Source organism: Phocoena sinus, chromosome 8 (assembly GCF_008692025.1).
Source record: "Phocoena sinus isolate mPhoSin1 chromosome 8, mPhoSin1.pri, whole genome shotgun sequence".
Taxonomy (NCBI): domain Eukaryota; kingdom Metazoa; phylum Chordata; class Mammalia; order Artiodactyla; family Phocoenidae; genus Phocoena; species Phocoena sinus.
The window spans coordinates 44184540-44201855 of record NC_045770.1 but is presented as its reverse complement, the minus strand read 5'-3'; the positions used below and the strand labels follow the sequence as shown (position 1 = coordinate 44201855).

Below are 17316 nucleotides of genomic sequence, written 5' to 3'. Positions count from 1 at the left end.
TCCTGGGCATATTCCCTGAGAAAACCACCATTCAAAAAGAGTCATGTACCACAATGTTCATTGTAGCTCTATTTACAATAGCCAGGACATGGAAGCAACCTAAGTGTCCATCAACAGATGAATGGATAAAGAAGATATGGCACATATATACAATGGAATATTACTGAGCCATAAAAAGAATGGAAATTGAGTTATTTGTAGTGAGGTGAATGGACCTAGATCCTGTCATACAGAGTGAAGTAAGTCAGAAAGAAAAAAACAAATACTGTATGCTAACACATATATATGGAATCTAAGAAAAAAAAAGGTTCTGAAGAACCTAGGGGCAGGACGGGAATAAAGACACAAATGTAGAGAATGGACTTGAGGACATGGGGAGGAGGAAAGGTAAGCTGGGACGAAGTGAGAGAGTCCATGGACATATATACACTACCAAATGTAAAATAGCTAGCTAGTGGGAAGCAGCTGCATAGCACAGGGAGATCAGCTCAGTTCTTTGCGACCACCTTGGGGGGGGGGGATAGGGAGGGTGGGAAGGAGAAGCAAGAGGGAGGAGATATGGGGATATATGTATATGTATAGCTGATTCACTTTGTTATAAAGCAGAAACTAACACACCATTGTAAAACAATTATACTCCAATAAAGATGTTAAAAAATTACTCCTCTCAAATATCTTATAACATATTTATTCTTATACCCATGGATGAAGGAACTGAGATTCAGAGAATTTAAGTAACTTGACAAGGTCACACAGCTAATAGGTAGAAAATTTAGATCACCAGGGTCCGTCATGTCCTCAAGTCTTCCAAATAGAGAAAGTTTCAGAGGAAACAGAGAGTAGTGGTTAACAGTCAGATTACCTGGGTTAAAATCCTGATACTATCACTTACTAACTGGATGACTTTTGGTCACTTTAACCTTCATTTGCAAAGTGAGCATAATCACAATACCTACCTCATGTGTTGTTATAAAGATTACATGATCTTTACAGATATCTGTAAATGACTTAGAACAGTCTTTGTAATGGAAAAATTTCATTAAATAATAAAGTCACTGTCTTGCATATCAATGCATAGTCTAATTTTCTAGCTCCATATAGAAACCAAATTCTAAACAATGGAGTAGACCAGTATTTGAGACCTCCAGTGGATAAAAATATTTCAGAAAAGCATTAGTCCTAAATTGAGCTGATATCCAAAGTGTAACAAAGGGATAGTACTTTCTACTTAGAAGACTCATACAACTAAACTTTGAGATGCAATTATATCTATATTCTACAAACTTTTGACATTCAGTAAGGGAATTTGACAGAGACAAACATTGGGTAAACCTCTGGCCTTATGTACTGGGGGCATTACCAAAGAATTTCAACCTTCTCTGTGTTTTATGACAGGAATCTGATTGATCCTGCTGACTTTATGCATTTGAAGTCCTGTGGTAGGAAGCTTATAAGGTACTCATCCAAAAGAAGATGGAGAGTGGGAACCTCCGTAATATTAAGGGCCTTCTCTACCCTGAAAGAATATATTATAGAAAGCTGGGCTGGATAAGATGCCTCAGTATTTTTTCATCTCTTTTCATAAAAACAATTAAGGGAAACAAGGGTGTTGTTGTAGTTAGAAAAGAAGATCTGTTGTCATCTTACTGATTTTATATTTTAGTACAATTAATAGCTCTACACCAGCTAAGAGAGTATAACAGAATGATTGAGAGCAGAAATTGGTAGATAATTAACCCGAATCTTGGCTTCACCACCTACCAGTTGAATGACATTGGATAAACCTCCTAGCCTTTCTGAGCATTAGTTTCACCAGCTGAAAATTGCTTTAATTGTATCCTCTTTACAGAGTTACTATGAGGATTAAGTTCTGTAAGGATGTAATAAAACAGCCTAATGCCTACTATGCAGGAGTTGAGAGTATAGTAATAGCAGTAATCTTTGTTGCCAAGTGATAATTAAGTTGTAACAAAGAGAAATAAGAAAATTTATGAATCATATTTCCATTTATAATTAAACTGTGAAGTTGAAGCTTTGTAATCTGTTAGCATAGGGAATACCATATTTGAAATTGAAGGTTGATGAATGCAAACACACCTGTGAAAAATTTAAACATATTTTCAAGTGATTTTAATCAAGCATTTAAAAAATAATTACCCTTAATTTAAGTAGACTCTTTACTAATTATGCTTCCCTGTAGCTAACTTTATTTGATGTTAATTTTTTTAATCCATGCATATGTGAGCTCTTATACATTCACAGCAATAACCACTATATACAAATTTATAGACATGAGAGATAAGAAAAACAGAATGGCAAAAGGGGAAAAACATGGGATTTGGAATGAGATGATTCATACAGTTTTGGAATTAGCCACTCAGAAGACATGTGACTTTTAATGTCATCTAGATTCCCAATTTTAGTATCTTTATTTGTAGTATAAGCATGTTGATATTTATTCTATCTGCTTTATGTGAGGAACATCCAAAGGTGTGCTGACACATATCTGCTCTGAGAGTTGATAGTGTCTTTTCCCAACCCTTTACTCAATGACAACAAGTTGGCATTTGAAATTAATAATCATGGGAATATTTACACTATGGAAATTGACAAATGCTACAAATCAACATATTGTCCACAACCAGCCCCATTTTCCCTCTGAGATCTGGTTAATATTTTGCTAGTACACTACTGGGAATGTCAAATGAAAAAATGTGCCAGAAAGTGCTCTGTGAAATATAACATGTAATGCAAATATGTTATAATATTCATTATGGAAAATTATGGATATAGAGACAATCTGTGACTTGCATATGAAAATATCATTAAATGACCTTGTCTAATTAAAAAGCAAAGACATGAATGAGCTTGTAGGACACATTTAAATGATTTAATAGACTTGTGTATGATAGAAATGCCCTATCAAATCAAGCCAATGAAGGGATGTTATATAGAATTTTTGCAGGGTGACTAACCATCCTTGTTTGCCCAGGACTATGGAGTTTCCCAGAACTAGGATGAACTATATAATTTTCAGCGTCTAGAACAAAATGAAAACATGAAACAGCTTGTTCAAAAACTATTAAAATTTTCAAGATAGCAACAGCAAAGCACTAAACCACCTATGGGCAGGTATGGGTGGGGAACACTCAGTTGCATGTTTATGAAGCTGGCTCTACCTAGGACCCATGGCTTTCAGTGCTAAAATCAGAACAGTCTGGGGCAAACAGGGACTAAGATGGTTGGTGACCCTACTTTTGCTTCAAAAATAGTTAGCATTAATATTAATATATTATCAAAGATTTAGCACACCTAGTGAAATATACCAACTGCAGCAAGTACTATCAATTCAGTCATAAGTAAGAGCAGGGAAGAGAATATAGCGTGAATAACACTTTGTCTTTGAAGATCTTTGCTTGGTTCAGTCTGTGTAATTTAGTGAACTAAATGACTCTGCTTTGACTCCTGACTCTTCCCAAATGCACAAATCTAATCTTAGAATATAGAAAGCCATTATAAAGTTTTACCTTAAAACAAGTTTCAAGGCTTCCCTGGTGGCACAGTGGTTGAGAGTCCGCCTGCCGATGCAGGGGACGCGGGTTTGTGCCCCGGTCCGGGAAGATCCCACATGCCGCGGAGCGGCTGGGCCCGTGAGCCATGGCCGCTGAGCCTGCGCGTCAGGAGCCTGTGCTCCGCAACGGGAGGGGCCACAACAGTGAGAGGCCCGCGTACTGAAAAAAAGAAAAAGAAAAACAAGTTTCAGGCAAATTTTAAATGAAGAATGGACCATTATTCTGAATGTGTAAGATCACTTTACAGATGTGTTTATAAACTGGAAATAAGATTTAAGAAATGTTGAAAGAAATCACTGGATGGTGTAAATCATGTATATACTGTGTATTTAACATGTAATTACACATCATGTTCTTTATACACACAAACACACACACAAACTTTGATGTTACAAGAGGAGAAATTAGTCTGATGTTTAAAATAATAAACAATTTCAAGTGATAACACATGAAATAATTCTCTTCTTTTTCATTGAGTTTATGGAGATGACTATAATTTTGACTAATTCACCATTGTCTTTGGGCAAACAATGAAAGCAGTTAGAGCAGTGATTCTCTAATGCAAACTTTAGTGTGCGTTAGAATCACCTGGAAGACTTGTTAACACAAATGATGAATCTCAGTGACTTTCTGATTCAGTAGTTTTTGGTAGGGCTAGAGTATTTGCATTTCTAACAAATTTACAGGCTCTGGGACTGCACTTTTGAAAACCATGTAATTTGTGGAGCATTTGTGATTATATGTCATCTAATAATTATATGATAAGAAATGATCACCCACCACAGTATTTGCTTCATTGCTTTGTTCCCAGTAGTTGAAGGAATTTCCTGAGTCAAATTAAAAGTATTTTCTAATAAACATAAATGCTAATTAATTACATCTGTGGCTGTAGAGCTAGCACTTCATTTGGGAGACCTTGAAGGTGGAGTGAAAGTTAAGGCTTCCATTACACCTAGGGACTTGCTTAGATCCCAGTATCTTTTTTGATCTGCAATATTATATTTCTGCTGCAAGTAGCTTAAATTACAAGCTTTTAAAAAGTACTCAGCCATTAAATACAACCTCATAAAATCATTGTGTGTAACCTTGTGAGGATATGCACTTCATAGTTCCAGAATAAAGCTGCACATTAGGAGAGTGAATTAGAGGGAATGTAGCCAGGCGGCCTAACAGTCCCTTCTCTTCAATCTTTAGATGCATCAATATACATTTTTCTATCTTCTTTTAGGTTTCTTTTCTCCAATTATGTCCCTGAAACTCTATGAAATGTTAAAATAAGTTAGAGTTGCACTTAAAATTAAATCAAATAAATTAAATGTACTCTGTTCTGAAGATTTAACCATGTACTTTTTCACATTTCAAACTCCAACAGGCATGATAAAGTGCAACAACTATATAGCCCAGTTTCCTAGAAAGGAGTATTCTGAATTTAAAAAGATGATATATGTGAAAATGCCTACCCAGTGCCTGCCATGTAGTAGTTGCTCAATGTTTTTAAACATCATTTTCAAGGGTACACGCTGGAGCAGTTATCAATAGGAAAATATTTCAAGGCAGAAGTTCATGATGTGGAATTTGAAAGAAAGAAGCATTTTTAGACTGTCAGAATATAGGAGGAGAACGTTTCAGGTGAAGGAAATAATATATTCAGAGGTAAAGTTTTTAAAGTGCAAGTTCAAGTTTAGAGATAGAGAGCAGTTTTGCCTACATCAGTGAATTTCAACCCTGGTTGCACAGTAGAATCACCTGAGGTGTTTTTAAAATTCCAAGTGCCTGAGCCCCACTCTGTACCAATTAAATTTGAATCTCCAGGGGTCAGAGATAGGCATCAATATTAAAAACAGACAAACAAACAAATACAAAAAGTCTCCAGAGTACTATTGGTAAGAAATGAAAGAGAAAAAGAAATGGAGGGACAAGTTGAAGTTTCCTATTTTTATCATCAGCCTGAAACTATGTTTATTAATTTCCCATAGGAATGTAGCACACAGACTTGAAGGCATAACACAGGGTAATTTGGGCAACTGTCACTGCCCTTCACAAAGAACTCTGAGCCATTTTGGCATCTGTAACTGCTAACAAGGTCCCTGCTGGCTTATTAGACTTTCCATCTGTGGGGAATCCTTGGACAAGAGAGACCCAATAATGCATTCTGCGCCTTGCTGATATTCAATGGATGAAAATAGCAAGTCACTAAATTCATTTCACAGTGCATAATAAAAGGAGGTTTCCAAGATGTGTCAGCAAGTGAGTATAAACACTACCCCACTCCAGTGTACAGAAAAGAGTATGGGATTTTAAATCGATCAGAGCTATGGTCAATTCCTTGATTGCCTCCGTTTCTAGCTTGAATTTAGGTGTGTTTTTTAACTTCTATAAACTTAAGTCTTCTCACTGTAAAATTAGGACAATGATAGTATTCATATCACAAGTAGCCCTGGGATTCAAATGAGATCATGTACATGAAAGACATTTGAAAAGTTTGATGTATAAATTATTATTATTTGTGCCTAGAATTTCCTTTTCACTTGTGCTTCCAAAAGGGAATAAAAATCTCAGCAAGAGAGACTACTGATGTTGATGTAATCATTTCTATTTTTTCAAGGTGATTTACCAGCCAAAAATTGAATTGTGTGAAGAAGTAAAATAGAAAATAATTTATTCACATTTTTATATTATGCGCATCCATGACATTTTCTTTATTTTGTCACTTAACAAGCAGCAGAGTAGAGCTCTTTAAAGGTCCCTTGTAGATTTTATGGAAAGAAATGTTATCTTTCCTACTCGCAAGCTTTATAGCATGGTATTAGTGAAGGACTGAGAAGTATTTTTTTCAATCCTTTTTTAAAAATTGCAGTATGTTTTCTGTGCCATATTATATAAGTTACAAGTGTACAATATAGTCATTCACAACTTTTAAAAGTAATCCTCCATTTATAGTTATTATAAAATATTGTCTTTATTCCCCATGTTGTAAAATATATCCTTGTAGCTTATTTTATACCTAATAGTTTGTACCACTTACTCCACTACCCCTACGTTGCCCTTCCCTCCTCCCCTCTTCCCACTGGTAACCACTAGTTTGTTCTCTATATCTGTGTCTGCTTCTTCCTTGTTATATTCACTAGCTTGTATTTTTTTTAGATTCCACATATAAGTGATATCATACAGTATTTGGCTTTCTCTGTCTGACTTATTTCACTTAGCATTATGCCCTCGGAGTACATCCATGTTGCTGCAAATGGCAAAATTTCGTTCCTTTTTTATGGCTGGATAGTATTCCATTGTATGTATATGTGTGTGTGTGTGTATATATATATATATATATGTATATATATATATATATCACATCGAGAAGTATTTTATATTTACTTTTCGATTAAATACAAAGATATGCAAGGCTCTATTTTGACTATGGAAAACCAAAGCAAAGTCTTTGATCTCTGCTTCCGAGGCATTTCCAGTCTATTTTAAGAGTCAAGATATACATAGTTGATTAAAAATTGTTAATATAATCAGATTGTCTATATTAACAATCTGGTACATCACAAAGAGGTCGGCTATTTGTCCAACATGTACCCTTGAACTATTTCTGAGCACATAACACAATGTGTTCTGACAAACCCCATGCGCTATTCTTTTTTTAACATCTTTATTGGAGTACAATTGCTTTACAATGGTATGCTAGTTTCTGCTTTATAACAAAGTGAATTAGTTATTCATATACATATATCTCCATATCTCCTCCCTCTTGTGTCTCCCTCCCACCCTACATATCCCACCCTCTAGGTGGTCGCAAAGCACCAAGCTGATCTCCCTGTGCTATGTGGCTGCTTCCCACTAGCTAGCTATTTTACATTTGGTAGTGTATATATGTCCATGCCACTCTCTTACTTCGTCCCAGGTTACCCTTCCCCCTCCCCGTGTCCTCAAGTCCATTCTCTACATCTGCGTCTTTATTCCTGTCCTGCCCCTAAGTTCTTCATAACCAAAATTTGTTTTAAGATTCCATATATATCTGTTAGCATATGGTATTTGTTTTTCTCTTTCTGACATAATCACTCTGTATGACAGACTCTAGGTCCATCCACCTCACTACAAATAACTCAGTTTCCTTTCTTTTGATGGCTGAGAAATATTCCATTGTGTATATGCACGACATCTTCTTTATCCATTCATCTGTCGATGGACACTTAGGTTGCTTCCATGTCCTGGCTATTGTAAATAGAGCTGGAAGTATCATTGTGGTACATGACTCTTTTTGAATTATGGTTTTCTCAGGGTATATGCCCAGTAGTGGGATTGCTGGGTCGTATGGTAGCTCTATTTTTAGTTTTTTAAGGAACCTCCATACTGTTCTCCATAGTGGCTGTATCAATTTACATTCCCACCAACAGAGCAAGAGGGTTCCCTTTTCTCCACAGCCTCTCCAGCATTTATTGTGTGTAGATTTTTTGATGATGGCCATTCTGGCTGGTGTGAGATGATACCTCATTGTGGTTTTGATTTCCATTTCCCTAATGATTAGTGATGTTGAACATCCTTTCATGTGTTTGTTGTCAATCTGTATATCTTCTTTGGAGAAATGTCTATTTAGCTATTCTGCCCATTTTTGGACTGGGTTGTTTGTTATTTTGATCTTGAGCTGCATGAGCTGCTTATATATTTTGGAGATTAGTGCTTTGTCAGTTGCTCCATTTGCAAATATTTTCTCCTATTCTGAGGGTTGTCTTTTTGTCTTGTTTATGGTTTCCTCTGCTGTGCAAAAGATTTGAAGTTTCATTAGGTCCCATTTGTTTATTTTTGTTTTTATTTCCATTTCTCTAGGAGATGGGTCAAAAGGGATCTTGCTGTGATTTATGTCATAGAGTGTTCTGCCTATGTTTTCTTCTAAGAGTTTTATGGTGTCTGGCCTTACATTTAAGTCTTCAATCCATTTTAAGTTTATTTTTGTGTATGGTGTTAGGCAGTGTTCTAATTTCATTCTTTTACATGTACCTATCCAGTTTTCCCAGCACCACTTATTTTTTTTTTTTTTTTTTTTTTTTTTTTTTTTTTTTGCGGTATGCGGGCCTCTCACCGCTGCGGCCTCTCCCGCTGCGGAGCACAGGCTCCGGACGCGCAGGCCCAGCGGCCATGGCTCACGGGCCCAGCCGCTCCGCGGCACGTGGGATCCTCCCAGACCGGGGCACGAACCCGTGTCCCCTGCATTGGCAGGCGGACTCTCAACCACTGCGCCACCAGGGAAGCCCCAGCACCACTTATTGAAGAGGCTGTCTTTTCTCCATTGTATATCCTTGCCTCCTTTATCAAAAATAAGGTGACCATATGTGTGTGGATTTATCTCTGGGCTTTCTATGCTGTTCCATTGATCTATATGTCTGTTTCTGTGCCAGTACCATACTGTCTTGATTCCTGTAGCTTTGTAGCATATAGTCTGAAGTCCGGGAGCCTGATTCCTCCAGCTCCGTTTTTTTCTCAAAATTGCTTTGGCTATTCGGAGTCTTTTGTGTTTCCATACAAATTGTGAAATTTTTTTGTTCTAGTTTTGTGAAAAATGCCATTGGTACATTGATAGGGATTGCATTGAATCTGTAGATTGCTTTGGGTAGTATAGTCATTTTCACAGTGTTGATTCTTCCAATCCAGGAACATGGTATATCTCTCCATCTGTTCCAATCATCTTTAATTTCTTTCATTAGTACCTTACAGTTTTCTGCATACAGGTCTTTTGTCTCCTTAGGTAGGTTTATTCCTAGATATTTTATTCTTTTTGTTGCAATGGTAAATGGGAGTGTTTCCTTAATTTCTCTTTCAGGTTTTTCATCCTTAGTGTATAGGAATGCAAGAGATTTCTGTGCATTAATTTTGTATCTTGCTACTTTACCAAATTCATTGATTAGCACTGGTAGTTTTCTGGTAGCGTCTTTAGGATTCTCTGTATATAGTATCATGTCATCTGCAAACAGTGACAGCTTTACATCTTTTCTGATTTGGATTCCTTTTATTTTTTTTTTCTTCTCAGATTCCTGTGGCTAAAATTTACAAAACTATGTTAAATAATAGTGGTGAGTGTGGGCAACCTTGTCTTGTTCCTGATCTTAGTGGAAATGCTTTCAGTTTTCCACAATTGAAAATGATGTTGGCTGTGGGTTTGTCATACATGGCCTTTTTTATGTTGAGGTAAGTTCCCTCTATGCCTACATTCTGGAGGGTTTTTTTTATCATAAATGGATGTTGAATTTTGTCGATAGCTTTTTCTCCATCTATTGAGATGATCATATGGTTTTTAATCCTTCAATTTGTTAATATGGTGTATCACATTGATTGATTTGCGTATATTGAAGAATCCTTGCATTCCTGGGAAAAACCCCACTTGATCCCGGTGTATGATCCTTTTAATGTGCTGTTGGATCGTGTTTCATAATATTTTGTTCAGGACTTTTGCGTCTATATTCATCAGTGATATTGGCCTGTAGCTTTCTTTCTTTGTGACTTCTTTGTCTGGTTTTGGTGTCAGGGTGATGGTGGCCTTGTAGAATGAGTTTGGGAGTGTTCCTCCCTCTGCTATATTTTGGAAGAGTTTGAGAAGGATAGGTGTTAACTCTTCTCTAAATGTTTGATAGAATTTACCTGTGAAGCCATCTGATCCTGGGCTTTTGTTTGTTGGAAGATTTTTAATCACAGTCTTAATTTCAGGGCTTGTGATTGCTCTGCTTATATTTTCTATTTCTTCCTGGTTCAGTGTTGGAAGGTTGTGCTTTTCTCAGAATCTGTCCATTTCTTCCAGGTTGTCCATTTTATTGGCATATAGTTACTTGTAGTAATCTCTCATGATCCTTTGTATTTCTGCAGTGTCAGTTGTTACTTCTTTTTCATTTCTAATTCTATTGATTTGAGTCTTCTCCCTTTTCTTCTTGATGAGTCTGGCTAATGGTTTATCAATTTTGTTTATCTTCTCAAAGAACCAGGTTTTAGTTTTACTGATCTTTGCTATTGTTTCCTTCATTTCTTTTTCATTTATTGCTGATCTACTCATTATGATTTCTTTCCTTCTGCTAACTTTGGGGTATTTTTGTTCTTCCTTCTCTAATAGCTTTAGGCGTAAGTTTAGGTTGTTTATTTGAGATGTTTCTTGTTTCTTGAGGTAGGATTGTATTGCTATAAACTTCCCTCTTAGAACCGCTTTTGCTGTGTCCCATAGGTTTTGGTTCGTTGTGTTTTCATTGTCATTTGTTTTTAGGTATTTTTTGATTAGGTCTTTGATTTCTTCAGTGACCTGTTGGTTATTAAGTAGTGTATTGTTTAGCCTCCCTGTATCTGTATTATTTACACATTTTTTCCTGTAATTGATATCTAGTCTCATAGCGTTGTGGTCAAGAAAGATACTTGATATGATTTCAATTTTCTTAAATTTACCAAGGCTTGTTTTGTTACCCAAAGTATGATCTATCCTGGAGAATGTTCCATGAGCACTTGAGAAGAAAGTGTATTCTGTTGTTTTTGGATGGAAAGTCCTATAAATATCAATTGAGTCCATCTTGTTTAATGTATCACTTAAAGCTCGTGTTTCCTTATTTATTTTCAATCTGGTTGGTCTGTCCATTGGTGAAAGTGGGTGTTAAAGTCCCCTACTATGATTGTGTTATTGTTGATTTCCCCTTTTATGGCTGTTAGCATTTACCGTATGTATTGAGGTGCCCCTATGTTGGGTACATAAATGTATACAATTGTTATATCTTCTTCTTGGATTGCTCCCTTGATCATTATGTAGTGTCCTTATTTGTCTCTTGTCGTACTGTCTATTTTGAAGTCTGTTTTGCCTGAGAATTGCTACTCCAGCTTTCTTTTGATTTCTATTTGCATGGAGTATCTTTTTCCATCTCCTCACCTTCAGTCTGTATGTGTCCCTAGGTCTGAAGTGGGTCTCTTGTAGATAGCATATCTACGGCTCTTGTTTTTGTATCCATTCAGCCAGTCTATGTCTTTTGGTTGGAGCATTTAATCCATTTACATTTAAGGTAATTATCGATATGTATGTTCCTATTACCATTTTCTTAATTGTTTTGAGTTTGTTATTGTAAGTCTTTTCCTTCTCCTGTGTTTCTTGCCTAGAGAAGTTCCTTTGGCATTTGTTGTAAAGCTGGTTTAGTGGTGCTGAATTCTCTTAGCTTTTGCTTGTCTGTAAATGTTTCAATTTCTCTGTCGAATCTGAATGAGAACCTTACTGGGTAGAGGAATCTTGGTTGTAGGTTTTGCCCTTTCACCACTTTAAATATATTCTGCTACTCCCTCTTGGCTTGCAGAGTTTCTGCTGAAAGATCAGCTGTTAACCTAATGGGGATTCCCTTGTATGTTATTTGTTGTTTCTCCTTTACTGCTTTTAATATTTTTTCTTTGTATTTAATTTCTGATAGTTTGATTGATAAGTGTTTTGGTGTGTTTCTCCTTGAGTTTACCCTGTATGGGACTCTCTGCACTTCCTGGACTTGATTAACTATTTCCTTTCCCATATTAGGGAAGTTTTCATCTATAATCTCTTCAAATATTTTCTCAGTCCCTTTCTTTTTCTCTTCCTTCTGGGACCCCAATAATTTGAATGTTGGTGCATTTAATGTTGTCCCTGAGGTCTCTGAGACTGTCCTCAATTCTTTTCATTCTCTTTTCTTTATTCTGCTCTGCAGTAGTTATTTCCACTAATTTATCTTCCAGGTCACTTATCCGTTCTTCTGCCTCAGTTATTCTGCTATTGATTCCTTCTAGAGAATTTTTAAATTTCATTTATTGTGTTGTTCATCATTGCTTGTTTGCTCTTTAGTTCTTCTAGGTCCTTGTTAAACGTTTCTTTATTTTCTCCATTGTATTTCCAAGATTTTTGGATCATCTTTACTATCATTACTCTGAATTCTTTTTCAGGTAGACTGCCTGTTTCCTCTTCATTTGTTTGGTCTGGTGGGTTTTTAGCTTGCTCCTTCATCTGCTGTGTGTTTTTCTGTCTTCTCATTTTGCTTAACTTACTGTATTTGGGTTCTCCTTTTTGCAGGCTGCAGGTTTGTAGCTCCCGTTGTTTTTGGTGTCCGCCCCCAGTGGCTAAGGTTTGTCCAGTGGGTTGTGTAGGCTTCCTGGTGGAGGGGACTAGTGCCTGTGTCCTGGAGGATGACACTGGGTCTTGTCTTTCTGGTGGGCAGGACCACGTCTGGTGGTGTGTTTTGGGGTGTCTGTGACTTATTATGATTTTAGGCATCCTCTCTGCTAATAGGTGGGGTTGTGTTCCTATCTTGCTAATTGTTTGGTATAGGGTGTCCAGCACTGTAGCTTGCTTATCATTGAGTGGAGCTGGGTCTTAGCGTTGAGATGGAGATCTCTGGGAGAGTTTTTGCTGTTTAATATTACATGGAGTTGGGAGGTCTGTGGTTGACCAATGTCCTAAACTCGGCTCTTCCACCTCAGAGGCACAGGCCTGACAGCCAGCTGAAGCACCAAGGACCTGTCAGCCACATGGCTCAGAAGAAAAGGGAGAAAAATGAAAGAAAGAAAGAAAGAAAGAAAGAAAGAAAGAAAGAAAGAAAGAAAGAAAGAAAGAAAGAAAGAAAGACTAAAATAAAATAAAATTATTAAAATAAAAAATAATTATTAAAAATTAAAAAGTAATTAAAAAAGAGGAAAAAAAGAAAAAGGAAAGAAAGAAGAGAACAACCAAACCAAAACACAAATCCACGAATGATAATAAGCACTAAAAATGATACCTAAAAAATAAAAAGAAAATGGACAGACAGAACTGTAGATAATATGGTAAAACCAAAGCTATACAGACAAAATCACGCAAAGCATACACATACACACTCACAACAAGAGAAAAAGGATAAAAATGTATATATTGTTGCTTCCAAAGTCCACCAGCTCAATTTTGGGATGATTCATTGTCTATTCAGGTATTCCACAGATGCAGGATACATCAAGTTGATTGTGGAGATTTAATCCACTGCTCCTGAGGCTGATGGGAGAGATTTCCCTTTCTCTTCTTTGTTCGCACAGCTCCCGGGGTTCAGCTTTGGATTTGGCCCTGCCTCTGTGTGTAGGTCACCTGAGGGTGTCTGTTCTTCACCCAGACAGGACCGGGTTAAAGGAGTAGCAGATTAGGGGGCTCTGGCTCGCTCAGGCTGGGCGGAGGGAGGGATATGGAATGTGGGGTGAGCCTGCGGCGTTAGAGGCCGGCGTGACATTGCACCAGCCTGAGGCATGCCATGTATTCTCCCGGGGAAGTTGTCCCTGGGTCATGGGACCCTGGCAGTGGCAGGCTGCACAGGCTCCCGGGAGGGGTGGTGTGGATAGTGACCTGTGATTGCACACAGGCTTCTTGGTGGCTGCAGCAGTAGCCTTAGCGTCTCATGCCCATCTCTGGAGCTCATTTAGGTGGCACTCTTAATCCCCTCTCATCGCGCACCCCAAACAATGGTCTCTTGCCTCTTCGGCAGCTCCAGACTTTTCCCCGGACTCCCTTCTGGCTAGTTGTGGCACACTAGCCCCCTTCTGGCTGTGTTTACGCAGCCAACCCCAGTCCTCTCCCTGGAATCTGACCTCCGAAGCCTGAGCCTCAGCTCCCAGACTAGACTCCCCCCGGCAGGTGAGCAGACAAGCCTCTCGGGCTGGTGAGTGCGGGTCAGCACTGATCCTCTGTGTGGGAATCTCTCCACTCTGCCCTCTGCACCCCTGTTGCTGTGCTCTCCTCTGTGTTTCTGAAGCTTCCCTCCCACCACCCCCCGTCTCCACCAGTGAAGGGGCTTCCTAGTGTGTGGAAACCTTTCCTCCTTCACAGCTCCCTCCCACTGGTGCAGGTCCCATCCCTATCCTTTTGTCTCTGTTTTTTCTTTTTTCTTTTGCCATACCCAGGTATGTGGGGAGTCTCTTGCCTTTTGGAAGTCTGAGGTCTTCTGCCAGTGTTCAGTGGGTGTTCTGTAGGTGTTGTTTCACATGTAGATGTATTTCTGATGTATTTGTGGGGAGGAAGGCGATCTCCACATCTCACTCCTCTGCCATCATGAAGGTCTCTCCCCCATGTGCTTCTTATTCACATATCCTTCATAATAATATTGGAGACTTTCCTAGGTGCAACATCTGGAAAGTTAGCAAAAGAAGTGAGTAAAGAAACACTAGCCCTGCTGAAAACACTCTTAGAATAGCAATTCTAGTTTCCAGAATCACCCCGAAACATCTATTGTTGGCTGAGGGCAAGCAGCAGGCAGGTTTCTGCAGAGAAATGGAGTTCAGGAGGAGAGAAGTGTCTGGTATTAGGATGGACCCTGGTGGTGGAGATTTGTGGCAAAAGAGGCTTTTCTGCAGTGGGAGCGTTCCGTCTTCTTGGCTAGTAGCTCTCATGATAGGTACCCATTTATCAAATGCAACAAGCTTAGAGAAATGATAGCTATTACTCAGGAAGCACTCATTTTGTGCCAGATTCTATACTAGATGCATCACACCTGTTATCAAAAAAATCCTCATCAGACTATGAGAGATGGGCATTAATTATTCCCTCTCTTACCAATGAAGAAACTGAGACTCACAAAATATAACTTGACAAAGGTAATACTTTCACTAAGTAACACAGAATTTAAACCCAGGTTGCTTAGCTCTAAAAATCTTTTCTGTACAGCAGTATCTTCAGATTGGGATAGATACTACTATAGGTTCACTAAGACTCTCTAAAGGGTACATGGCACAGAGAGTTTTAAAGAAATTTATTTCCAGATCTTCCTCCCATCTGTTGTTTTCTAAAATGAATCTGAATGAGAAGCCTCCTGAGTGTTCTTCTTTACCACCTCCCCTTTCACAATCTCCCTTCGACTTTTCAGAAGAAAGTCATACCTCTCACCTAAACTGGATCCATTCTCATCACTATGCAGGCACAGAAGGGGTAAAAACTTACAGGGTACCAAAGCAGTGGAGAACTCAAAATATTGGTGCCATTGTCGCTGAAGTGAATGACATTAATGACTAGGTAGCAAATGTCTTGAAATTTGGGTCCTTTGTAAATAGATCCATAAATTATAAGATTGCTTTCAGCAAAGAATTTTTGATTGTGTTGTCACTGATGGATCAGATTATTTTGATGCTGAATCAGTTACGTCATTTTTGGCATATATAACTAAAAAAGGAGTTCAAGTAATTAAGTGAAATTCCTACAAAAATCTTTTCATTACCATCTAGTTTTTTATGAGAATAAAGTTTCTCAGGACTGTGATTTAGTTTTTAAAATTTAGAATAGAAAATATGCTGAGCCTTATCTTTTCTATCAATGAGTAATATTCATCCATGGATACATGCAATAATTTTTAATTAACAATCTTTCACAAATATTATTAAGAAATAAATTTTCAATAAAATTTTACTTCTATATTTAATAGCTTATTTTGTAAAGTATTTAATGTTTATGTCATTCCAATAAATTGTGTATTACTAAAAACTATAATGATAACAATCCAGATTATATTGGTCCCATGAAATTTTTAAAAAGTAATTTTTATACCTATTTTGTTGTAGAAAAGTATGATAGGCTGATGAGTTTTTTAAAAAAAAATTTCAAGAATAACATATAACATTTAGGTATAATTTTGTAAGAAAATAGAATAAAAACATGAGATCAAGTGAAAAAGGAAATCCTATAAAATTTTAGACTATAATAGAAGAGTTTGTTTAGGTACTTTTGATATGGATGATGGTAAATATCAAATCATTTAATGTGCATACATTTTTATAAAGTGATAATACATTTTTATTTTAAAACTTATACTATTTACAACATCTATCCCTGAACTTTTATCCTCTGAAACTATATACAATTATGATTAAAGCAACTTAGAATCTACTTAAAAATATGTGAGAGCATACATAAAACTTGGTTTTAAAACTTTCATTTGGTGCTACTCAAGAATAAAAGCTTAAAGACCATTGTTCTACAGACCTTTTCCTTCCATGATATGACTTATTGCTAGTAAGAAAGACAGTACACCAGTTCATTCAAGAGCTTAAGCTCTGGAATAAAACACACTGGTGTTCCAGCCTTCTCTTATTTTTAATCTTAATCTTTTTAATCTTAGACAAGTTACTTAAGCTCTCTAAACAGCTTTATCCAAATCTGTATAATGGAGATTATGAAGATAAGCTGTAGAATCATTGTGAAGATTACATGGAATTAATCATGTTAAGCTTTTAGAAAAATTCCTGAACATAGTAAGTGCCATGTATATACAATCATAAAAGTTTTCATAGACAAGAGATTTCAGAGGGGAGATAAGTGTAAGTTCTTGGGCTGTGGTTCCAGAGGGAATGGGGCTTGGTATGGTTTCAGAGAATGAGTACATAAAGCTCAAAAGGAGGGGAAAAAAATCATCCACGGAGGCAGCAGAAATACTATGAGCCACAATGGTGGGAGAGCAGAAAGCTTCAAATGCAAAAGTGAAGAGCTGCACTTTAAAAATGAAGTTGACAACAAAATAATCTTAATTGTATGAAATGAAGCTAGATTTCCTCTGCCCAAGCCCTAATGCCTGCATTGTTTCTATCCTACCTTTTTAAAAGAATTATAATCTTACAGTTTCTGTTTTCTTATATTTCTGAATTTTGAAATTCAGCATGTCCTTGGCCATAGTCCCTCAACTTGACTCCTACTTACAGTTTAACTCTGTTACTCCTACTTCTTTGTCTGGCTCTGAATCTGAGTTCTACTTATGTTTTGTGTTTTCCCTGA

The 17316-nt window shown here is 37.2% G+C and overlaps 1 protein-coding gene across 1 annotated transcript in view; it reads left to right on the top strand.

Annotated features, from left to right (window-relative positions):
* The window catches only part of TYR (tyrosinase), a 108868-nt gene that overhangs the window by 40729 nt on the left and 50823 nt on the right, over positions 1–17316 (top strand). The window lies entirely within an intron of this gene.